Raw genomic sequence first — 25,428 nt, 5'->3', positions numbered from 1 at the left:
ATGATTCAGTTGTAAATGCGAAGCATGGGATGTTGTAAGCAGGGCTAAAGGAAGGCCAGTCACAGACAGTGCCTTCTTCCTGACGGTTGGAGCAGCACTGGATTTGAGGCTTAGCAGAGGGGCTGGAAACCAAAACATAGGAGGGGAGCAGACCCAGCAATCACTTGCAAACATCACACACGCCCACATCTGGATGTGTGTGTGTTGGTGTGTATGGGTGTGATGCTTCTACAGTAAATATATCTAATAAGTATACTAGCCCCTTATGTCAGCCCCTTATGTCAGCCCCTGGACAGGCGTGGTTATCTGAGAGGCCTTGTTCTGGTATTTCGGGGTCCCGGCCATTCTCACAGGCTGACAGTGCACGGCCTTCAGATTGCAGGCATGTGTAATACAAAGGCATAGCCATCAGCAAGTTATCAGCGTTCTTGGACAGCTTGGCTGTGTGGAGGAGGTGTTTCCTGTATACATGCCTAGATATACCAATAACCTAAACTGTCTTAGCTAATTCATTCAAATGTTATTTGATTTCTGGATTCAAATAGTGTTTTTATTGTACGTGTGTTGCATACCCACTCTTCCAGTGTGACCCTCCTCATGTGTTTATTTTAATGGCAGTCACATTCATTATCTTCATAAAGCCGATTCATCAGTTTATATTATTGGTAATAAAAGTGAAGGACTACGACTGTTCTTGGTGATCTAACTAAACATTCATGTTTGAACCACAATACTGCAGGTGAAGTAGTCAAACTGACCCAGTCAACAGTTTACTAACAATTAGCCAATCATCCATCTGCTTTCTGCTCAACACAATGTGAGCCGCTCTACAAGTGACCAGTTTATCAATGTCCCCCTGGTGCACTTTTCTCGCTGGAGAGGAAATTGAATTAGCAGGGTGAAATCCTCCCTGGTGTGTGCAATCAGACTGGACACACAACAGTGCTTGTTGTGGCCAGGAGCACAGGCTAAACAAGAAGTGAACGCTTCTCTAATCACAAGATACGATTACAGGCCATGTGTCCCTGTGGCCATGTGTCCCTGTGTGTCTGTGTGTGTGTGTTTAGAAAATCTACACATTGCCTGCAGTGAAATTGTGGCATTTTAAATGTTTGGGACTGAAACAACAGGGATAAACATCTTTATCATTGTCTTCTGGTATATCATTGTTCACAGTCAGTGCATGGCACATATATTGTTTTTCAACTGGATTTAATTCCTTTTGATCTTGTAAACATATCTATTTTTTTTTGCATCAGCATCTTTCCTCCTTATATTGTGTTTCCTGCCATTGTATTTAGCAATCTGCCTCTGACCTCCTCGGAGCAATGCAGGTCCCTCCTACCCTTAACTCCGCTTCCAAGTCCCACTCTCCTTCACGCACGCTCCTTTTTCACACACTCTCCTTCACACACGCTCCTTTTTCACACACTCTCCTTCACACACACGCTCCTTTTTCACACACTCTCCTTCACACACACGCTCCTTTTTCACACACTCTCCTTCACACACGCTCCTTTTTCACACACTCTCTTCCTCTATCCGTCGCTTCGGATTCTGAGGTGACTTTGTTGCCCCGCAGTCAGTGATAGGAGGGACCCAGTTGCACACTGTGAGGTACTCCTGACTGTGTGAGAGGGAGAGTCCACCAGTCAGCTCAGGCTGGTTAATCCCTTTCTCCCTCCCTCGCTGCCTTTTGTTGCAGCCCCTCACTTTTTCCCTGCATGGATAGAGGGAGCTGACACTGTGCTTTCCTGCCGTGGACTGGCTATGTCCAGAGAGACCCCCTGACGCTACCCGACGAGCTGGTAAGACCTTGCTTCGGCTGAACTCTTAACTTTACAGAAGTTACGCTTTCGATCAGCGTGTTTTTAAGTCTGTGATAGTAACGGAAGGAGAATATCTCCACGTGGAAACGTCCCAGTCCTTTCTGTAAAGTCGTCTGGAAGTTCTTAACGTGTGTTATGTTCTATGTACACCTTTTCTCTTTAGACACTAAGTTTGTACCCAGTTAAAGTGCTCTCCCACTCTATCGTTCTCAGTCCTTCCCCAGCTCCTCTCTTCTCCCTGGGCTCATTCTATAGAGCCTGCTCATGTTACCGGCTTCCTCCTGTTGTTTTCAGCACAGGTTTTCTCGTCCGCTCTGAGTGTGCTCCCACGCTCTCTCAAAGAAAGGAAGGAAAACAATGATAACTTCTTGCCGAGCCATTAGATGGAGAAGTTAGTTTGGCCTGTGTCGTTAACAGTGCGTATCGTTTAAGTGTTTTTTTTTTTTGTTGCTTGTTTTGTTGATTTTGGAAGAATGTTTTTTGGGAGTCCAGAATTGTGAGAAAATTGGAAACAGACCCATCCAAACTTGTCGTGAGTCAGTCGGTATTTGTGGTGAGTTAACTTTAAGAAGAAAAGTCAAATACATTGGACCTGCTAAAGGAGGGTTTGTTTGGTTAAATCCCCTTAGTTTACATGTGCATAGGAACCACAGAGGAGAGGGGTGAGTGCTCTGACCTCTGCCATGGGCTGTTTTGAAAGGGAGGGAAAGGCTTGTCCTTCTGGGACAATCCCAAGTGCTGAGTGCTCAGGAGATTCCCCACCCTGCTCCCAAACTCTCTGCTTCCTTCTGCATGCACTATGATTGGAGAAGTAGCAGAGTTGACTTGACTTTGGCGTCGGCTGGAGTGAGTTGATGCCTGGTCTCTGACAGAGTCCTGGTATCATAAGACCAGGGTTCTGTTACTGCTGTACATATTTAACCCTAACCCTAACCGGTACTGATCCTCTTTGTGACTATGTTCTTGAAACTGGCCGCTCTCCACAATTTAACCAGATTTGTTAAACTTTACTCAGACAGACACTTACAAGGATTTATTTCCATTTATTAACTTAACTTAACATTAAGTGTTGGGTGTGTGTGCTTTGTCATACTGCAACAGATACTATAATCAGACTGAAATGTGGCATGCCCCTCACCTTAACGATAACATCAGTAGCCTAGTTGCAAGTAGACTGTCGTTTCAGTAGCCTATCATTGCAGTAACTTATCGTTACATTAGTCTATCGTTGCAGTAGCCTATCGTTACAGTAGCTTATCATTACAGTAGCCTATCGTTGCAGTAGCATATCCTTACAGTAGTCTACCATTACAGTAGTCTATCGTTGCAGTAACCTAGTGGTGCAGGAGCCTGTTGTTATAGTTGCCTATCCACAATAGCCTATCGTTGCAGTAACCTATCGATACATTGCCTATTGTTGCAGGAGCCTATTATTACAGTAGCCCAGGGCTATTCAAATCCGGTCCTGGAGGGCCGAAACACTTCTGGTTTTTGGTTTTACCTGCTAGTTGATTGCCTTCATCTGGCATCTCAGGTCTGAATCAGTCCCATATTATTAGTAGAGAATAAAGCCAGAAATGTTTCATCCCTCGAGGACCAGAAATGAATAGCGTTGCAGTAGCCTATCATTACAGTGGCCTATCATAACAGAAGCCCATTGTTACAGTAACCTATTGTTACAGTAGCCTATCGTTGCAGTAGCCTATCGTTGCAGTAGCCTATCGTTTCAGTAGCCAATCATTCTGTGTCCACATCCTTTACATTCCATCTGTTCCTGTCATTTCACTTTCTATCCGTGTAAATTCTAAACAGCCACTGGAGGATACTTTGGGGGTTTCTCAAATTAAAACTGTGGGTGACGCCTTTGTGATTTTTAAAGTCTGTGAATACTGAAGAACAACAATGTTACAGATAATTAGGGAAATGTGCACACCGCAGGCTTCTCTGCACATAGAGACTACTGACATCTTCATTGAATGGGAACATAACTACTGTGACTTATAGTCCTGTAAGAGAAACCTTGAATTTAAATCAACTTGTAGATGCATGTGATCTTCACACAAGTAGTAAATCAATACCAACTGTTCACACTTTTCTCTACATCTTTGGCAGTATGCCTGCAGCCAGATTCCTACAATACAGAGTACCTCATCTGTTCTGTCCTGATAGCCTTCAACATATTCTTACCTGTTGATTGCTATCCTCTGAATTGCGATAATTGTCTGTTGGAGAAAAGGCAGGATCATTATCTTGAAAATAAACTCATTTTATTAGCTAATTGGCCAACATATTCACATTTGACCGCAGAAATGGTCAACAATGAATAGGGGTCCCCAAATAAACCGCCCCCCTCCATGGGGATCTTAGAGTAGCTTTTAGGGTGCTTTTGTTGAAGGATCTTCGATGATCTTAGACCCTTGTTGAACCACTAATGTTTTGTGTAACTTTTGTCTTCTCCCTCAGTCTGCCAATCACTGTCTGTCACTCCATCCATCTCTCTCCCCCAGCCTTCTTCCTCTCTGTTAGCAGGGCAGCCTGTGTAGTCAGTGATAAGACCAAGCAGCAGGAGCCCTTCCTTTCCTGGCAGGAAGTGTTGATTTCCACTCCAGTCTCTCGGCAACCCTACCCCAGTCCACTAGCAACCTCCATCCACTCTCAGCGTGTAAACAGCTCTCAACATACACACACAGACACATATTGAGAGCAGCCACACGTAATGCGTGAACACGCACAAACACTCATTCATGGACATGCGCACACACGCACACACACACACACACACACAGACCCTTCCTATTTTGTTGAGCCTGAATGAACAGATGGATGCGAGAGGACTCGGGACTTACTGACCGTGGGTGTACAAGTGGCCACGTGATGATTGGCTAATTCTCCCATAATTCTCCCCAGTGTTTGTGCTCTACCTCGTCCGTCCATATAGGAACGCTGGGGGCACCACTGAGTTTAAATCAACACCAGCCGCATTCATTCATCACCTAATGGCTTCCATTTACTGTCCGCCAACAGGCTGAGCCCAGGAGCGAGGACAGATTGACTGGCTGCTCTGAGGTGGGGTCACTGGAGGAAGGAAGGTGTTAGAGGGCACACAGTGGCTGTGTGTGCCGGGTCTGAGTTGTGGCTGTGGCTCTAGGTCAGTAAGGGTTAAGGGGTCACATGGAGCCCAGGAGAAGGACTTGCGGGCAGGATATCCTGTCAGGAAGAGCCATGGTTCTCTCTCCCACTATTCCCAGGCATGTAGGGCTTGGTTGGCGCTTGAGTCAGAGCTGAGAGTGACGTTGGGGGCAGGGTGGGTACCGGTCTAGTGTAAAATGTCTCTCACATCCCAAAGCACATCAAGCGACACAGTGTGTAAAGAAGGCTGAGTATTGATGGATAGAGAATGCTACTGCAAGTCTGAATGTGCCTAGTGAATAACAGCATGGAAATTATAGTGTACTGGTTTGTGTTTGATATTCCAGAGATGTGCTTACCTGTGGATTCCAGACTACGATACATTTTCCAAAAGGTATCAAAGAATACTTGAGCTGCTAGATTATCTTTTTCAAATAATGTATCAATGACACACCTGCTGAAATAAGGCCGAGGCTAGCCCTGCTGGCTGGCTCCGGAAGATTCCGCAAGCTGACAGCTTTTTTTTATGGCATTGGTATGATACTGATTCAGCAGGTCCATATTACAGAAAATGGACTAATTATATATATATGTATGTAGAGAGAGAGAGCGAGAGAGAGAGAGAGAGAGAGAGAGAGAGGTGTAGAGGGGTGTTATCTCAATGTATCTCAAGTCCCACTCCCCCATTGCATTTGAATATGCAATGTATGCATTAGTTTTGACTGTGACTAAATTAGCTAGATGTTTGCTAATCTTTCGTTGCGGGCTGTTAGATAATCTTACAAAAAGTTAATTACATCTAGTTATCAGGGGTTTTGAATTTGTTCCTCGCTATCAACAAAGTTGTTTAAATTTTTTTACTCAGGTAGTGAAACTAAGAAAACAGAGTCAGGTGACATCCTCTGTACTCTCTGAATTTGAAAAAGTTTGATGACTTTGATGAATTCTGCTTACAATATTCTTCAAACAATATTTGATCAACAGATATAATGCATCATTCTTGAACGGAAATAAATGTTTCATTCTTATATGGCAAGATCTGAAAACAGACTTTGGTTAAGGGCTTTCCTCAAAACGTGTAAGAATTAGAATAGCTCGCTGTAATGCCGATACTGGGCAGCAGAAGGTTCAAAAAGGTGTGTGTGTGTGTCAAAATCAGATATTAACAAATGAACGTCATATGTGAAATTGCGAAAGCTCTTTAAGAACGAAGTGTCATATGGGATCCCACTTCGCTAGCAGAGGTTGCATCATTTCAAACTAGCTTGAAGGGGCCACTGACATCAAATTTGCCCATAGGGCCTACACCCTAGATCATTTTAGCTCCCTCAACTTTGAGACACTTGTGCAAATGGCGGAGGTGCACTCCACCCTTAGCCCTCCCAAATGAGGGGCTAAGGGTGGAGTGGAGTTAAGAAGGGGTCCATTTGGGATTTGGCAACTGAGAAAATCATCTTAATGTCTGCCCTCCACTGGTCATAAAGTGGAACTACAGACGAGTGGGTCTGCAAAAACAAAAGCAGACCTGATAATGTAATCATGGCCTTACAAGGTTTTTATTTATTTGTTTATTGTTACAATCAGGACATATTTTAAATGTTTTAATGTTAATTATGTAGCACTGTATATGCCAGGTACTCTCCCAATTCTTACATTTAAGAAACAGACAGCTAAGCAAAACTTTTCTTGGTTTCATAGAGGTAACCGATACAAGATTATGTGAGATTGAAAGAGAATAAATATGACTATTTTAGGCACAGCTCCTTTTCCTACACCTACCTCATTTATCTTGTTAATAATGAGAACGGTGGGAGTGTTAATGCTAGACATCCGCATTCTAAAAAAAGATTATTTTGGTGACCTCTGGGATTTCCCCTGGGCTATTTGGTTCTTTCACACCATTAAATGTGTCTACAAAAATGCAAAAAAATAAAGGTTGTATTTTAGATATTTTCTTTGAATTGAGCTATGAAATGTGTGATACGTGTAATAACCATTATAAAAATAGCCAAAAAGTCAAGAAAGATAGAAAATATACACTTATAGTGCTTAATTGAGGTGTACTCATGAAACTCTCCAGACATGCCACCTAATATAGAATTGAAGAGGTGATCCATGTCTATCTTCAGATTAATTTTTAACAGTTGAGGTTGATGACTATTCTAGAGAGACCCCCATGTAGCTGTTTTCCATTGTTGTGGAAAGTGTCTATTATCCTGCTGGTGTACAGCGTGAGCTGAGTTGTTGATGATGTGTAGATCATGAACAGCTCTTACCAAAACTTTCCACTTAGGCCTCTGACACAGTGAGCTGCAGGTTTCAGATGCTTTGACACACCCGCCCACCACGTTAATGAACGAACGGCCACTAAAACCCCAAGGAAAATGGTTTCTGGGTGTCCTGGTTTAAGTGGGTGTGTTCTTTTTTTTTGTATGACTGAGTATGGACTGGTTCACATACATGCAGTTCAGGGTATGTGTGAAGGGGGCTGACAGACAGATTGTTAATCATCACGCTTTGGTGTCCATTGCAGTCAGTAATGCATGTGTCTACAGACTGACACATGCCTATCAGCACACACCTGTAAGAAGGATGTGTTGTTTTCTGTATCTGGAAGTTGAAGGGATATAAATTGCATTTACAGAGCTCTGCCTCAAAACACATTTTCGTTACAAGATATTTCCGATTCCTCTGTTATTTCATGCAGTCGTTTGCCACGGAGAACAGAGTGCATCGCTTTACGCCCAACCGGGTACATACTTTCTAATATTGTTCAGAAGAAAACAGGGGGTTAGGAGAGTTTATCAAAACTAAAGATGACCCCAGAATAGTTCACATTCTTAATCTTCCAGAGCAATTTTCTGTTTCCAAGCTTGTAACATTGGCTTTCCACCAAGGTGTTGAGTGCTTGTCAGAGCTCAAACTCTTTGCCAGGCCACGCAGTTGTACATAATGCTCTTTAGTCTTGTGCAGTAGAGTTGAAATATTGGCTTGGTGTCGATGTGGAATGAGTCAGAATCCAGTACTGTAAACCCCGACCACACCCTCGCTCACTGCTTCTCCCTGCTTATATACACACCCTGTTATCCCTTTTCTGTCATCCTTTTTCTTACACTCATAAACACGAAGACACACGCACAGTTGACCCCACCCTTTACACTTGATTCCATTTGAGCGTTTTTGTCTCACACTACAACGAAGCGCCTTTGCCTTGTTGTCCGTGCTCTCTGTCCAGCCAACCTTCTGAATGTTCTTACTGTACTGCTGCTGCTTCAAAACCTCTTCATCCATTCTTCACATTCCTGGCCCACTGGAACCCCACATCCTCACAGCAGACCCATCACTCTCCTCCATACTCCCTCGTTCTTCTCTCACACCACAGTGACAGCGTGTATCAGTTCACATGCGTTTCAATGTTTCTCTCTCCCTGCCACAGCATTGCTTTGATAGGATATTTACAGAGAGGCGTTCTTCTTAATTTGTACAGTCTGACACTGAGAACTTCAAACTTAGACCACTGTGTATTGTGTTTCATATTTGTTGAAACATACTCTACAGATTTACAGGTATTTCACTCATACATACACACAAATGCACAGTGCTGAGTTTTCCCAAGCAAAGTCTACTGTCCACACATGCAGCTAACATAAAGCCTAATGAACTAAACTGCATCATGAGGTTTGATTTAATGGATAGGCTCTGAATAGCTGGTGCACAGAACTTCAATTTACTTATATTTGCTTCTATATTGAAATTTATATGCTCATAATTAACAACATTCAACTTAATTTGTGCCAGCATAGATTAGTCATTTCTTTAATGAATACGTGCTAACGGAAATTATTTAACACTTTTCATATATCAGACAGAGAAAAAACGTTTGTATTATTATTTCTTAAACCATAGACATTTAGATACTGAATAAGCGTTGATTTTTCAGAACTTTTATCTTACATTTTAGAATAATGCGGTCCACACTGTTGAGACCGCATTATTCTCCACAACAGTTGAGATACAGTGATATTTTAGACTCAGCAACAACAATCTCTATTGGCTAACCTGGTCTCCTGATATACTTAAAGGCCACAGTGAATTGGTTAAACCATGAATGGACTGTTTTATAGCTATGCTACACCTTGTAAATGTGAGTGTGTGTTAGAGACGAGTGTAAAGTAGATGCATTGAGGCCAAGACAGGCAGGCAGGCAGAGAGAGAGAGATGTAATCAGATCCAGTTGTTTCATTTGACTGGACTGATTGGCTGGCTACCTGGTTGGCTGGCTGGCTGGCAGGCATTCAGTGGACAAGGGGTTTAACTAACGGGAACAATAGCAAAGAAACATGTGCTTGTGTTGTGTGTGACTAAAGGATATATTATTTTGTACATGTACATGGGTCTATGACACATCGGCCCTACAATGCAATCCTTAGACCTCTGTGTTATTCGGAACCCCTCTGTGTTCTTAAGCGTTTTCATTAGATGCAGAACACTTGGGGATGTGATGGATAATAATGGATCCTTCCAGATTTGTTTCCACTCAACTTGCCCTCCTCACGGTGCTTGGTCGGTGCCTTTCCAGGCAGGGACGTTAGAGCTCCAATTCTTAACTACTTCATTATTGCCCTAAAGGATGTGGTCGAGATTCTTGTTCTTTTTTAAATCCACTGTCTAAATAATGCAGAAAAAGGGAATAATAAAATATTTCAAATGAATTTACTTCTATTAGTTTTCATAAGAATTCCACGGGGTGCCAATAATTGTGAAATGTTTTTAAGAAAAAAATATTTGTATTTCTTTAAAATATGAAATCTTACCTTAATTATAAGTTATATTTCTCTCATCTTTAAGAGGACCATTGATTCTGGCGGACACTGCAGAACCCTGCCATAAGATTCTTTAACCCATTAATGTTCAGTATAGGGATTTATTATTTCCTTTGGAAAATGGGTTTGTCTACAGTGAGTGGCATGTTTGGGTTTAGAACAGGTCAAATACAATACTATATGTATTTTAGCAATGTCATTATAAAATGTTTATGTAAGTATATATGGCAAAATACGTATACAGCTCTGGAAAAACCTTAGACCACTGCACCTTTGAAAAGGAACGTTTTGAGTAAAGATCAAAAGTGTTCAATTTGCAGTAGTCTCTTAATTTTAACCATTCTGTTCCTCACTCACAATCTTGCTTTTTGGCTTTTTTTGGAAAGGAAAGAAAAAGGTGCATTGGTCTCTTATTTTTTCCATAGCTGTATATATAGTTGTGCTCAAAGGTTTGCATACCCTTGCAGAATTTCTAATATATGTAAAGAAAACATGAGTGAGAAGGCAAAAAACTTGTATTTTCTTTCTTATGGGATTCACATTCAACTGTTGGTCATAACATAATGGCACAATCATAAAACAAAACATGGCAACAAAGAAAAAAATGTACTGACCCCTGTTCAAAAGTCTACATACCATTAGTTTTTAATACTGTGTATTACCCCTTTTAGCATCAATGACAGCATGCAGTCTTACGTTTGAGATCTCCCCAGAGTGGCTCGATGATATTAAGATGATATTTGGTCTTGTCACTCCAAATTACAGTGTGCCAGAAACTGTGAGGCGTATCAAGGTGTTGTCAGGCATTTTGTACCTAGGCTTTTTTGTGGCATTGGCACAATAAAGGCTTCTTTCTGGCAACTCGACCATGCAGCTCATTTTCGTTCAAGTATCATCGTATTGTGCTCCTTGAAACACTTTTTCCAGGGCAGCTTGTATTTCTCCTGAGGTTACCTGTGGGCTTTTCTTTGTATCCTCAACAATTCTTCTGGCAGTTTTAGCCAAAATCGTTCCTGGTCTACCTGACCTTGGCTTGGTATAAAGAGATCCCTGAGTTTTCCACTTCTTAGTAAATTATTGAATAGTACTGACTGGCATTTGCAAGGCTTTGGATATCTTTTTATATCCTTTTCCATCTTTATGAAGTTCCATTAGCTTGTTACGCAGGTCTTTTGACAGATATTTTCTGATCCCCATGACTCAGTATCTAGCCATGTGAGAGCTAATAAACCTATTGACTATTCACAAACACTAACTGCAATTTAAAAAGCCACAGGTGTAGGAAATTCACCTTTAATTGCCATTTTCACCTCTGTATGTCACCTTGTGTGTCTGTAACAAGGCCAAACATTCAAGGGTATGTAAACTTTTGATCAGGGCCAATTGGGTGATTTCTGTTATCATTATGATTTAAAAAGGAGCCAAACAACTATGTGATCATAAATGGTTTCATAAATGGTAAATCAAAATACAGTTTTTTTTTTGCATGATCAGTTATATTTTCAAAATCAATGCCAAAATTTCACAATTTCTGCCAGGTTATGCAGTCTTATGAGCACAACTGTAGATATGTTGTTGTTTTCTCAAAATCCGAACTTTGATTGACCGGTTGATAATGACCAAATGTCAGTATGGCATGTCTCAATTTGTTTAGAGGCACATTTCATTGTTTTCAGATAGTATTGTGATTATATGCTAACACTTAAGAAACAATAAAATGTGTTATTTGAAGTATTGTCTATATTTCCTGTTGGAAGAACTTATGGTGGTTCCAACTCAGATTCAATGACGGATCCTGGAAGAATCGTCCGGGGCCCTTTTCTTTTTAGTCTGTAGATAATTTGTCAAATTGAAGACATGCTACACATTATGAGTTAATCCTGAGAAATAAATGCAAGTTAATCTGCCAAAAAATGACAAGCTACACATTTGTTCATATGATTCAGCTGTTACATAGTACGTAATGGAAGACCATGCCAGAGATTCTTCAACAAACCTGTCATTGCCGATACGGTCTTCATTTGCAATTTGAAATCTCAGCTAAAATGATAACTCCGACATTTAAATCCCATTGTACTACACTCTTACAGAAAAGGGTTCCAAAAAGGTTATTTGGCTGTCCCCACAGGAGAACATTTAAAAGTGCATATTTTGGTTTTATTTAGAACCTTTTTTTGATTCAAATTAGAACCCTTTTCACAGACGACTCTCCCGGGAGCCATAATGTATTCTCCTATGGGGAAAATAAAATCTGTCTGCACTTTAGCCCCATAGTTGATACATCATATCAAATCCAATGTGCTTTAATAGAGAGAAGGAAAAACAACAGTTGTTTTTAGCGGGTAGGATTGAACCTGATCTGATTGTTTTCTGTAATATCCAATCCTTGACAAAGGACTTGTGCATTCAAATATTCCATTCTGCAAATCACTGTTGTACTTTGCCTCAGTTTGACTGGCCTGTTAGCTTGCATGATTCTTATCATTGTCTTTCATCCTCACACATAAATTAGCTTGACAAGACATATTTTTTTGTAGCAGCATTCTTGGTAAACCCCAGACCTTGTCATATGTGACGACACTAGGACGTGGACATTTCTGAGATGCTAGAACCAGCTCAGCAAACACTGATGATCATACCATGCTCTAAGTCACTTTGGTCATTTGTTAAGCCCATTCAGACTGTCCCTGAATGCCTCAATGCCTGTCTCTCATTTAGACACTACAATTTGGGTCTGGTTGCAGACTTACCACTCCGTTATCCTTTAATTGAAAATCTCCCTTGCCACAATGACACAACATTTGGTGAATACACTAATTTGCTTAGGAGGGAAAACCATAGTGATGCTCTTTTTAGTGAGCCGGCTCATTTTGCTCCCAAATGGCTCTTTGCTTAAACAACCCTTTAACACAAAAGTGGAAATCACCAACAAGATGTCAGAATATCCAAGGCCAAACCACTTTTTGCCACTAATAGAACTTTTTTAGTGCAGAAGCTTTTTTATAAGACCTCTCCCAAAGCGATCTTGACTGCATTTTTGTCATTCCTGAGACCGAACTAGCATTAAAGGATTTCACTAGTGTTTTTACCTCTATAGCCGATAGGCATGCCCTTTACATGAGGATGAGAGTCAAGAACAGATTCAATCTCTGGTTTAATTCTGAAATAACTCATGCTATTCATAAAATAAATGTGGTGTCAGGGACAGACAGACTCAGTCTGTCAATAAGAGACATTTGCTCTTCTAGGCCGGCTCCGCTTACGCGGTCTGGCAAAAACAGCAACAACCAAAATATCACATTTAAATAAATGTAAAGTTCCATTTTATTTAGTACTTTTTTGAAGCACCTTTAGTAGCAATTACAACCTTAACTCTTCTTGGGTATGACGCTACATGCTCGGAACACCTGCATTTGGGGTGGTTCTCCCATTCTTCTCTGCAGATCCTATCACTCTGGAGCAGCATAATATCAAGGAAATGTTCGTACTTTGCTGTGTTCATCTTTCCCTTTATCCTGTATTGTCTCCTAATCCCTGCTTTTTAAAAGCATCCCCACAGCATTATAATGCCCCCACCATGCTTCACCGTAGGGATGGTATTGGCCAGGGGATGAGCAGTGCCTGGTTTTCTCCAGATAGGACGCTTGGCACACCGACCAAAGAGGAAACGTTCTGCACTGGTTTGTTTCTACACTGTGAAAATGCAATCTTGAGTGAATCATTTAGTAAATAATATGTAAGTAATCGCAAGCCTAGTTCAGCCGGCCCGCAACAGAAAGCACTGCCCTCTCAAGATTAAAACCTGGGTCGCCCACGTAAAAGGCTGTGTTGTTAATACATTTGCTGGGTGTAAGTATTGCCTCTTGTCTCTATCATGAACAAATCTTCTTTCGCCACTGGCAGTTTTAACAGTGAATTGGCCATTCGTGAATGACACTGATACACTTTGACTGACGATTCTTATTAAGTTTACTTCCACCACAAATAGCGTCTATGTATGGCGTTTGCCACTGGCCGTTTTAACACCGTATTAGCCAGTAATAAGCTTTACCGGTATCTACTAACTTACTAGCAATTGCTAGCGAGTCTGCCAAAGCTATTTTATTTCGTAGCATAAGAACATATTTTATTCTTTCATGGCAAAACAACATACTTTTTTCTTTCATTCATGAATTACATTTACACAATAACTGTCAATAAAGGCTACGATAACTAACTTTTTCATCAAGTGAAAAGATGAGATAATTGTGGAATCTACCAGAAATAATTAATAAATGTCGTTGCTCTCAATAGACTGAATCATAGGTCTTCCACATGAGAGGCACTGTCTTTAACCACTACGCCACGGCATTACACATTTCAGCAGTCGCTAGGCTCCATTGAGGATTGTGTTAAACTGACTCATGTTTCTTATTAAGTTTACCTCCACCATAGCGCCTATGAACTGTATTGCTTTTGCCACTGGCCATTTTAACAGCTTATTAGCCAGTAATAGGCTTACTAGTATCGACTAACTTCCTAGGAATAATCACAAGAATTTAACAATTGCTAGCGAGACTGAAGATGAACGTTTCCATGACAGAAACAGTCGCAATATAACCATATACAGTTTCAGTTAAGCTTACATTATCATAACTACTGTATGTTGTAGCCAGCAAATGTGTTTGTCTATCCTGAACCAAAACAAATGCATGGATTCGTAATCGAAATTCCACCAGAAACAGTCGCAATATAACCATAAACTGTTTTATTTTAGGCTTACTCTAATGCAGATACTGACGGTTTTAGCCAGCAAAGTTTTCGTCTATATGGAAGAATTCATAATGCGTACTTCGAGGAGATACGTACTCTGACCTATAGTTCACAAGTCTGCTTCTCTAACCACTACGCTATTTAACAAGGGTCAGTCAGTCAGTAAGAGTCATTCAATCACTCACTCACTCAATAAGAGACATTTGCTCTTCTTGGCCGGCTCCGCTTATGCGGTCCAGCAAAAAGTAAGGACATTATCGATCCAAAAGAACCTCTCCTTTCACTAATTTGATTTGGTTCTCAACATTCAGCATAAAGTGCCATTTGTTTGTAATGATTTAATCTTGGTTCAATCGTTCTTTAAGGGCCAGTTTTGCAGACACAGATTAAGCCAAGTCCTGGACTAAAATCAATCAAGCTTAGTGATGATTCTTCATTCTGTTTTTTTTGTCCAGGACCAGACCTAATCTGTGTCCACAAAACCAGTCCTCTCACCGATAATAACTTTGTCCCCAGGCATCTTTTTATTGGCAAGATATTGGACAGGGCACATTTTACTACGCTGTAATGACTTCCCTAAATCAATCTGCAAAAATTTTAACATGGTTACCTGGAAGCACATTTTGGGAGAGAACCTGTACTCTATACAACAAAAGCTGTGCTCACCTGCAAAGCTACAATAATTGGCAAAGCTACAGACAAATTGTCCCCTTTCAATCGTTTTAGCTAGCTATGTTTTTCAATGTTGCGTATGTTCAACCCAGCAGAAATTATGAATGCAATGCAAATAAAACTGGCTGCATACAGAGGAAAGAAAGATGATTATGTAACTGTATAATTGCAACTGTAAATACAGGTGCAATCAATGAATTACGAGACAAGCTTCCCTGTGTATCCTTTAGTGCTGTTACCACATACAGTTTTGCATACTCTTGACAGAACTGCATGAAAAGCATTTACTAAAATGTCCATGTTTTTGAAAGTAAATTCAACAGCCATATAAGGGAATATAAATTGGGGCATATGAGACTCATACGTGGGAGGGTATACTGGAAGATTGGTTATTTAAATTTGCAGATTGAGCCAAAAGCTCAAAAGGTTTCCGGTGGTTTTCTTATAGGCTACTATGGCCACGTCACGTATCACCAGACCTTTTGCAGAGTGGAAGTGGAAGTATCTGTGAACAAGATTACACTCATATCCACCCTGTTTTGTATAGGAAATTAATCATGTTTCATAATTGTAAAATATGTTTGACAGAGTTCAAATCCTGGTCAAGTGTTCATTGTAATACTAAATCAATATTTCTCACTCGCAGAGCTATGGTTGACTTAACCTGAAATTGTCCACTGTGTTAGTTTCCACCCATTCAGGAATACACACTAAGAGGGTGGAACATGACCATACCAGGGTGGAAGTGTTGTTTGAAAATATATGAAATGAATGACGGATTTTTATTTACATAATATATTGATGCTTTATGTATTTTTTACATATGCTTATGTCTTTCCATCGAGTGAGAATGCAAAGTGATCCACATACAGCTCCGGAAGAAATGAAGAGACCACTGCACCTTTTTCTTTGCTTTCCAAAAAAGTTGAAAAAACTCTCTCAAAACCTATCCTTTTCAACTTTTTTGGAAAGGAAAGGAAAAGCAGGGGTCTCTTAATTTTTTCTGGAGCTGTATAATCAACCCAAAAGCGTTGAATTCACTTTGTTAGTGGATTAGTAGGGCAATCGTTGACAATGTGGCTTAATCAAAGTATGATTAAGCCACTGGCTACCTCGCTGGCTACCTTGCATGATGAGTGGCAGAGGAAAGACATGGAGCAGCAGTGAAGTGAAGGCTGAAATGTTAAAATAAATCCACAAAAACATATAGTTAGGTCTGAAAAGATTTGGTCACTGACACAATTTTCCTAAGTTGAGCTCTATATGCCACCACAATGGATTTGAAATGAAACAACCGAGATGGAATTGAAGTGCAGACTTTCAGCTTTGATCTTCAACAAGTAAAATGCATGCTCGATTGGCCTGAGATCAAATAATTGACTCGACCATTGCAGAATATTCCACTTCTAGGCCTTAAAAAACTCCTGGTTGGCTTTTACAGTACAGTATGTTTTGGGTCATTGTCCATCTGTAAAGTGAAGTGCCGTCCAACCAACTTTGCTGAATTTGGTTGAATCTGAGAAGACAACATATCCCTATACACTTCAGAATTCATCCAGCTGCTTCTGTCTTCTGTCACATCATCAGTAAACACTAGTGACCCAGTGCCATTGGAAGCCATACATGCCCATGCCATCACACTGCCTCCACCGTGTTTTACAGATGATGTGGTATCCTTCAGATCATGAGCCGTTTCCAAACCTTTTCCGTACTTTGAATGCTGTTCAAGAACTGGGCTGGCTTTTTTAGATGTTTCTTGGCAAAGACTAATCAGGCCATTCTATTGTTGAATTCTATGAATTGTTTGCACCATGTGGTGAAGTGCATAGTCAAAGATTTATTACTGTCAATAGGAATTGCGTTTATATGTATGCATAGAATTTGAGCAGTGTGAAACCCAATCAAACTACATCTAGAAGGGTGAGTCATTGTTTAATGTTTTTGTATAAGGCAGTCATGCAAAAACCTCCTGACTATCGAACAGAGAAAATGTGTTGGAAAAACAGCAGTTACCAAAAACACTCAAGTCTGGATAGTCCTGGTGATACTGCAGCCCTGTTCAGAACTGGGTAAAACTGCTTTTGGATATTTGGCCCCACATGCATGGAATGCCATTCGGAGTGATCTTAAGATTTATAATTTAATGTCTTATAGGCACAAATTATATTTCTTAATGTATTGTCTATTTCCATTTGTAAGTGTTTTTATTGTTGTAATTGTCTCGGTTGATTTCTCTGCATAATTCAAGGTTAAATAAATAAGATCGCCTGATAAAATGTGTTGCAACACATTTGGAGAGTTTCTCCCATTCTTCTCTGCAAATCTTCTCAATCTCTTAAGGTTGGATTGGTTTGGGAGATAACAATAGTCAACTTGGATTTTTTGAAAGAATTTTCTTTTTTCGTCGAGTGATCTGATATTTAAAATCCAGGTTATAATCTTTGTGTGTGTGATATAGACCGTCCTTGTCAGTTCCTGTAGCCTAATTGTGCAGGCGGGAGTCAACTACGTACATGTAGAACACAGCTGACCACATCCTGCACTTATAGAACTTACATAGAGGCCTCTTTCCACTGAAATGAACTGAAATCTGAACTCTGAGGATGTTTTACAATTTTAACATGTTTCAACTGTGTGCTCTCTTGAGTCTCGCCTCTGGGCATTTTGGATACCTTATACCATTATATCTATTTTTAGAATCACTAAGAATCACTCCCAAGTATATTTGTAGGCATCAATACATGATAAGCCTATGACACAGCATAATCTTGGGAAAAGTGAAAACGTTCAGCATAGGTTTCTAGATCACGCTGCCCATGGCTGCTAGTCTTTTCCATGTGGGTGTTATGTACAGAGTGGCTCACGCTGGCTAGCGCCTCGCCTAAACTTTTGCCGTGTTTGTGATCATACATGTGTGCCTGCCTATGGGCTGCTAGCCTGCTGTGCCATTTCTCTGTCACACACACTGTGGTCTTGTTATTTTCGGCTCAAACCGGACGTGATTCAGACTGGGGGATTGTGTAATTGAAAAGACAAATCACACACGCGCGCTCAGCGGTGTGCACACACACACATGCACTCACTCATAAACACCCACACTGGGAGGATTTCTGGTAAGGGTACTGGGATCCCCCTGGGCTTATACGCATGTTAAGGTGAGTGTGGCCCAGAACACAATCTGCATTAGGTTTCGTTCTTGGTATGTATGACTTTTTTTTTTTGCTGTTGAGATTGGAAACTGGATCACAGATGCTGAGTGGAAAACAAGGCTCGGGCTGGGGGAAACAGCCTTTGAAAGACCGACTAACCTTTTTGTTGTCGTAGATCATTTTCTGTCGTTTCCTGTCTTCAAAACATACATGTAGCACGCAGGTGACACCCAGCTCCCAACTCAAACCCTCATATTTAATGATACGTTTCTCTGCAAAGGATTTGGACAACTCTGTTTAATTTGTGTTTTTCTCCAAACATCAGAATGTCAGAAAGTGATAAATGGAGATCAATATACATTTTGTACTTTTATGAAAAATCATAATTCTGTCTCACTTGAGGATTTATTTCATTTTCAGTTAATAATGATTAGTCCCAGGAAATGTGACTGGATAACATACTGATAATGTAACATCTATTATGTTTTTGTTTTGTGCACCCTCATCTTGAAACGTTCTCTGTAAACCCAAATTTAATTTCGGTTTTATATCATTTGTGATTGTTTCCTCTCTTTCAGAAGGTCAATTTAAAAAAGTGGACGTGTTAGTGTATGGCCTTATACTGCATAGGCTAACAGTATGCTACCTGTACTTATGAAATCCCAAGTTTGTCATCTTGCATGAAAATGTAATGGATGGTCCCCATAGTAGAATAGGAGAAAGCTATTGATCACGGAGCAGCTTCTTCTAGTAGGTTATTAAATCATAAACACTCTTTGGAGAATTTATTTGTGAAATTTTAGAGGCATAGATGTAGCTGACAAACAATATTTATATTAACTTTTGTGTTTTCTCAGATTCATGTTACTCTGTTTCCACCTACATCACACTCCGTCTGCTATACTGTGTTGAATTCACTTTATTGTAGTAACATATTTACTTATTTCCTCTTACAGTGGAAGTTTTGTATAACTGCAGTACTGTATGCACCAAAAATGTAATTCTGCAGCTGCACTACTACATTCATCTTGGTACCCAGTTCGATTGCAATTCGTCTTCAGTACACCAGATCTTCTACAATAACTCTGTCCATCTGTCCAAAGTACCAGTTACTTTTAGTGCAGTTGCAAAACATCTAAGTGTCACTTTGAAAAAAAAACTAAAACATTTTGTAACAGTGAATGTTCGTTGTTTCATGTTATAACATATGTATATGCCCCCAAAAGTGCAAGGAGAGGACTGATATTCTCTTACATTAAACAGTGGCTGCCGTGACAGCAGGTGGAGCTGTAGAAGCGATCGACAACAAACTGAACAAAGTTTTAGATAATGAAAAGTATGTGTGGGGATTGGCTAATAGAGTGTACCAATAGGAAGCTCATATGCGGAAACAATGGTAGAGAGAAGTCGTGTGATGTCAACGCTATTTTTGGTGGTACCCGCCTTGATTTCTATTTTCGTCTTCTTAGGGGTGGACCTTACCAAGTTGCCTGCGATAACTCTTTCTTTCTCCCTCACTTGTTGCTTACTACTTACGAATTTCATCCTTGCCCCCGGTCTCGTTCCCTGGATAGAGACAGCAGCCTACATTCACAGTCACCATATTACGTTTCAGGACAATCGTTTCTCAAGGAGTATTTACAAATTGGATTTACAACTTGTTGCATTTTTGTGTCTGCTTCCAAGGTAACACTTTTTCTTTCATGAACTTAATTTGCAGAGCTTAGATCATTGTTCTGTGTTGTTGCACCAGTATATTAACCTACCCTAATCTATTGTGAGAATTATGTTCTCGACTGTCGTGCTTTGTAGTTTGGTTTCTCGTTCCAGTAGTCTACATTTCGGAATAAGTAAATGTCATTGTGGCTATAGGCATGTTATTGCTCTCTCTTCTTGTTTCCATGGAGTCCTCTAAAGCAGATGTTCAGGCCAGGGCAACAGGTTTTTTTTCTTGGTGAGAGAATGAATTCCATTGCTGGATTGTTACAATAAAGTTTATAAATCGCTGCTTTTCTCTGAAAAGGTTTTCAGAAAGCTCTGTAATATAATTTTTTGAAAGCTCAGTAAGGTTCCTTGTTTTAGAGAAGGCACTCTAATACCTTTCATGGCCTTTATCAATCAGGGATAGCGAAGGCCCAATAAAGTGAATGATGTATAGCGGTTGGTTGAATTAACTTATATTTCCCCCTTTCTCCAGATGGAATCACAGCGTCGGGATCTACTGTAGACAAAGACCGACTGGACAGCTTTTTTTCCTTGTGGCAGGTAAACCTGAGCCATGTAATAACTAATGTGTTAACAAATCAGAACTCACATTTTCAGAACTGACTATATTAGTTTTCAAAATAATAGCCTATTTGTACATCTTTTTTCTCAACCACAATAAGCTGCTATTAAATTGTCACACACAACCAACTATTCCCGGTTGTTTGAACAGTTTTTAAAAGTTTTGCAATTGTGTATGTCTAACGATCTATGCACTAACAATTTTTGATATTTATATTCTGGATGAAAAATTAAACTATGCTGCTTATGATGACTTCGTTTTTTCATGATTGGTCACAGGCTTTTTCACAGCATGCAAAATAGTTTCACTTTAAAGGTGTGATTCACCATATATATATATATATATATATATATATATATATATATATATATATATATATATATATATATATATATATATACAGTATTAGTTTTGATGTACTTGTAAAGCACTAAACGCACACACAAACACACCACAAGACAACAGTAGGGTGTCAATGATTATTGGTATCCTATGTTCTACTGTTCGCTCACCACAAAATACTCCCAGAAGTGAATGCGGTACATATGTATGTAAGAAAATAAGATATGTACAGCATATGTTGTTGTTTTGAATCTGATAGGGGTAGATGACTTCCTTCCTTCTTCAACCATTCACTCGCTGCTTAAGGCTGACATGCATATTTCATGTGTGGATAGGTTGGCCCTAAGAACCACAGTCTTAACTGTATGTATTAGATGTGACTGTTATCTTTAGCTCTTGTATGTACTAGATGTGACTGTTAGCTTTAGCTCTTGTATGTACTAGATGTGACTGTTAGCTTTAGCTCTTGTATGTACTAGATGTCACTGTTAGCTTTAGCTCTTTCTATGTATTAGATGTGACTGTTAGCTTTAGCTCTTGCTGTCCCCGGCTTATGTTCCATCCATGCAAACGAGGACCATCTCCCTGGAAAAACACAGTGAGGTCATGGCCAAGGCAGTAGTGTCCCATTACATGTGTGTGTCAGTGCGGGCCAACTAACATGGCCTTTCTTTGTGTCTGTCTAATCTGGCCCTATTCATCAGAGGGCTCTGCGTCTTATTCTCCACTAGCTGCTGTCGATGCTTTGGTGAGACACACAACAGTCCCCCCCTCAACGACGTTAAGCCAGTGAGGTTATTAACGCGAGGCTGTGGTCAATCAGCACTGTGTTGTGGTTTTTACTGAGCTCCTGTTGGGATTCTACGGTCACGTACTGCAGCCTGTCAAAGGACAGATGCAGAATGGGTCTGTTGTGGCCAATGTGTCCGGGTAATGGTGTGGTATCATTCCATATAACAGAGCTTAGGTAGTGTCACTTAGACATATCTTCTTGGATTTGGTTCATGCCAGCCTTTCTCAGTCTGGAACCGACTAAGTGTCTGTGGTTTGGTCTTTGTCTGGATGAGGTTGTTGCTTGTGAAACCACATAGTGAAGGGTTGTGATACTGAGAGTAAAGAGGATGAGAACTCACAAATCTTCTAAAAATATAGTCTTCCCTTAACATACCAGGAGAGGAGAAATATGGACAGAGATAACAATAGCAAGATTGTTTTGCAGGGAGCTGCAGTAAAGATCACGTTTCCTGTTTCTGGCTAAAACCCGGATCAGCTGACTTCTTCCTTCCCTCCTCACTGCCGCCGCTGTCTTAAGAGAAAAGGCCCAGAGGGTTCAACTTAATTTTTATTCTTAGTCACGGAGCTGGAGTTTTGTATTCCTGTCTTAGTTCCACAGTTTGTAAGACTTTACTGAAGGCTGATAGAATGATTCTTCCCTGTGCCTCGGATCCATCACCTGATACGGGTGGGGTTTTAGAAACCTTGTGATCTGTGAACGCAAACTTTGTGAAATGTGACCCTGCATCCCAGAGGTAACAGAAGCCTGTACGTTCTGCTGTGTCAAAGAAAGTAGCCAAGGTTTAACCTGGTGATGTGTCACTGTGTAACTGTCCAGGAATTGGATTGTCAACAGCAGCGTATTCCCATATAATTTCCCCCCTTGGCCAGTTGATCTTAGTAGTGAGTTCCCTAAAGCCGGCTTCCAGGAACTCAGGGGTCTGTACCAGGACGTCTGTGTCCACCACTGTGCTCAGTCAGGGGTTTGTCAGTTTTCAGTTCTGCGTGTAGTGCCAGTCTGACTGTAAAGCCCAGGACAGTGGGTGACTTGTACTGGTCTAGGATTAGATTGCCTGTTGTTGCCAGGCAGGTACTGTAATGCAATCCCCTTTGTCTCAGGAGTCCAGCCTGTATAATGCAGACCGCTAGGATTGAACAGAGCCCAGGCAGAGGTGTTTTCACAAGATGACCTATGGCTCTCTCTCTTTGCCATTCTCCGACCTGATAGGTCAGTCAGTTTGAGAGACTATTGCTGTACTGAAAGAGCAGCTCATTTCTTCACCAATCTTTCTTGAAGTACATGTATAATGTCTTAGACCACAGTGTGTCAACACAGAAATGCCCTTTGCTTTAACAGTACCGGGCGGTTCACAGATCACCACTTGTTTCTTAAATGGCCCAACAGTCTCATGCTCTGCCTCTAATGTACTTTAAATGACAGAAAACTAGAATGAGCTCTGAATTTTGCCTACTGAATTTCAAGTTTGATACATTTCTGGTCAGTGATAACAACTGTGGCTTTGATGTTATGCATTGTATTTGTGTGTACATGTTACCTAGAATGCTAATGTCCTCTTCGGTTGCTCATTCAATCGGAAAAGTGGGACTGCATATTCATGAGCTGTGTTCCCTAAATATGTTTTCCATGGACAGTGGTCAACGTTTGAAATGTTTCAGAGTTGGGGAGGCCAGAGAAGGAGAAACAGAAAAAGGTTCTAGCTGCAGAGGGACTCACATTGTTACGAGGCGAGAAAATAGAATAGAAAGCAGAGAGATGTACGGATATCAGAAAGATGTCATTGTCTGCATTTTTGTGTGCTTATGTGCAGTTTTACTTAATCAGTGAATTATACTGTAGCTTCTCCTGCTTTCAGGGAGCCGTAGCGTCAACCTCTGACCCGGTTCTGGGAGTAGACCCCCCCCCGAGGCCACGTTCCCTCCTCTTAGACACCTCCCTCCTGGTCTGTGGGGTTAAAGGCCTGGAGTCTGGCAGGTCGCATATCAGCCCATCACCTTCTACTGTCCGCTAGTGACATTGCACGGTTATATAGTAAGATTGAACATGGTTTGAGTTGAATTATTATGAGCTCACACCCATTTGCTTTCACACATTCTAAACAAATTAAGTTCGGCAACAAATGCCAAAGCATGCCCAGGCCTAACGGGTGATGAAGGAGGAGAGGTTGAACGGAAGGAAGGATGGTATTATGGACCTGGACTTGTAACGACCATGTAACAACCGTGTGTTTTTTGCAATGACAAATCCCACGTGAAGTTTGACCTTAATGAAAGCCTCTAGCGTGGTGTTTCACTTTGTAGTTAGGTTGGTCCTTCATGGCTCAGTGCGAAAGCCCCGAGACACACCCAGCCCGGGATGGGAGACACCGCTGCCAAGTCCTTCCCTGAGATCTTCCTCTTCTAAAACAACTCCAACTAGAATATAACAGCAGCAGTTGATGCATGAAAGAGCAGAGCAGCCTGTCATCAAACACAAGGTAGCCTATGGCGCAACGGAGTGGCACTGGAGGCTGCTTGCCAATCAGCAACAGCGCTGTTTCTTTTCTTCCCTTGTTAATAGATATGGCGTTGATAGGTCAGTGGCTGGACCGGCGTGCCTCTTTGGGGCTTGTTGACGTTACCACGCGCTGATGCGTGTTGGGCCTGCGGGGCGACGAGGGAGATTGATGACTCCTCTCCTTTTAGAGAGCTGCCTGATGTTAGCGGGGAATGGGGGCGGACGGGAGGACAGGTGGGTGTCTTAGCTCCAGGCTGATTTGGACGACTCGAGGTAAAGGGACGGCTGGAATGTGGTGAATGTCACTGTGGGACTGAGCTCAGCGTGGCCTAGGGAAGCCGTGCGTTGACTGCCAGGTATGGAATGCCTTGTAAATGTGATGAAATAACCACCTGTCAAGACAAACGCAATGCTTCATTCAAGCGCTCAGACTGAAATCGGCTAAAGGCATTAACGTCGCGTTGAGCTTTGTTTTGTAATCCTGAATTGAAATGGGAATGACCCGACCAGCACGCAACTCTACCACCAAAACGATAGCAGGACACAATGTCTGGCACCAACAGTATTTCATGTCCTGGAGACTGACGATGGAAACCGGACAAACTGCACAAATACTCTGACAAGCAGGCATCCAGACCAACACACACCCACAGACAAACACTGGCTTTAAGGGTATGACACGCACACACACACACACACACACGCACACACGCGCACACACACACACACACACTGGTTTTAGTGACTGAGTGGATAGCCTCAGCAGCTGCTTGGGACCACAGGGTCTTGAATGGCACCGACAGCTGGGATTCCTTCAGACCCTCCAAAATAAAAAGCAAGAGGGGGATTGAGGAAGAAGAGAAAAAGGGAGGGAAGGAGAGAGGGTGATAGAGGGGGACGGAGATACAGAGTACAGGATAGAACTGAGAAGGGGATGTAGGGACCGATCACATCAGGTTACATGTGAATGCGGTCGACAGACATTAGAATTGGAGATCCTGTGTTGCACAAGGTTGATTTAGCAAAGAGAGAAGACCAATACTATAACCATAGCAGAACTTAATGCTGGGGAGACCTCTGGTTCTGCCACTCGTGTTGTTACTGAAATACATGGTGGCAACAGCATAAATCCCGTACAGGTTCACACTCTAGGAGT

At 41.2% G+C, this 25,428-nt stretch overlaps 1 protein-coding gene across 6 annotated transcripts in view; it reads left to right on the top strand.

The window, feature by feature from the left end:
- Positions 1 to 1,480: 1,480 nt before the first annotated feature.
- hdac7a (histone deacetylase 7a) overlaps positions 1,481 to 25,428 on the top strand; it is a 54,491-nt gene continuing 30,543 nt past the window's right edge. For 2 of the 6 annotated variants that reach the window (XM_010891481.3, XM_010891476.4), the window contains exons 1-2: positions 19,744 to 20,040; positions 20,552 to 20,619. The gene's annotated coding sequence lies outside the window, so the exon portion shown is untranslated. Of the gene's footprint in view, positions 1,809 to 18,330; positions 18,361 to 19,742; positions 20,041 to 20,551; positions 20,620 to 25,428 lie in introns of those variants that run through there. The other 4 variants (XM_010891477.3, XM_010891478.4, XM_010891480.4 and 1 more) reach the window with 4 other exon arrangements.

Source organism: Esox lucius, chromosome 12 (genome assembly GCF_011004845.1).
Source record: "Esox lucius isolate fEsoLuc1 chromosome 12, fEsoLuc1.pri, whole genome shotgun sequence".
NCBI lineage: Eukaryota > Metazoa > Chordata > Actinopteri > Esociformes > Esocidae > Esox > Esox lucius.
Note: the sequence above shows the minus strand (reverse complement) of the source record. Positions and strands in the feature narration are given on the sequence as shown.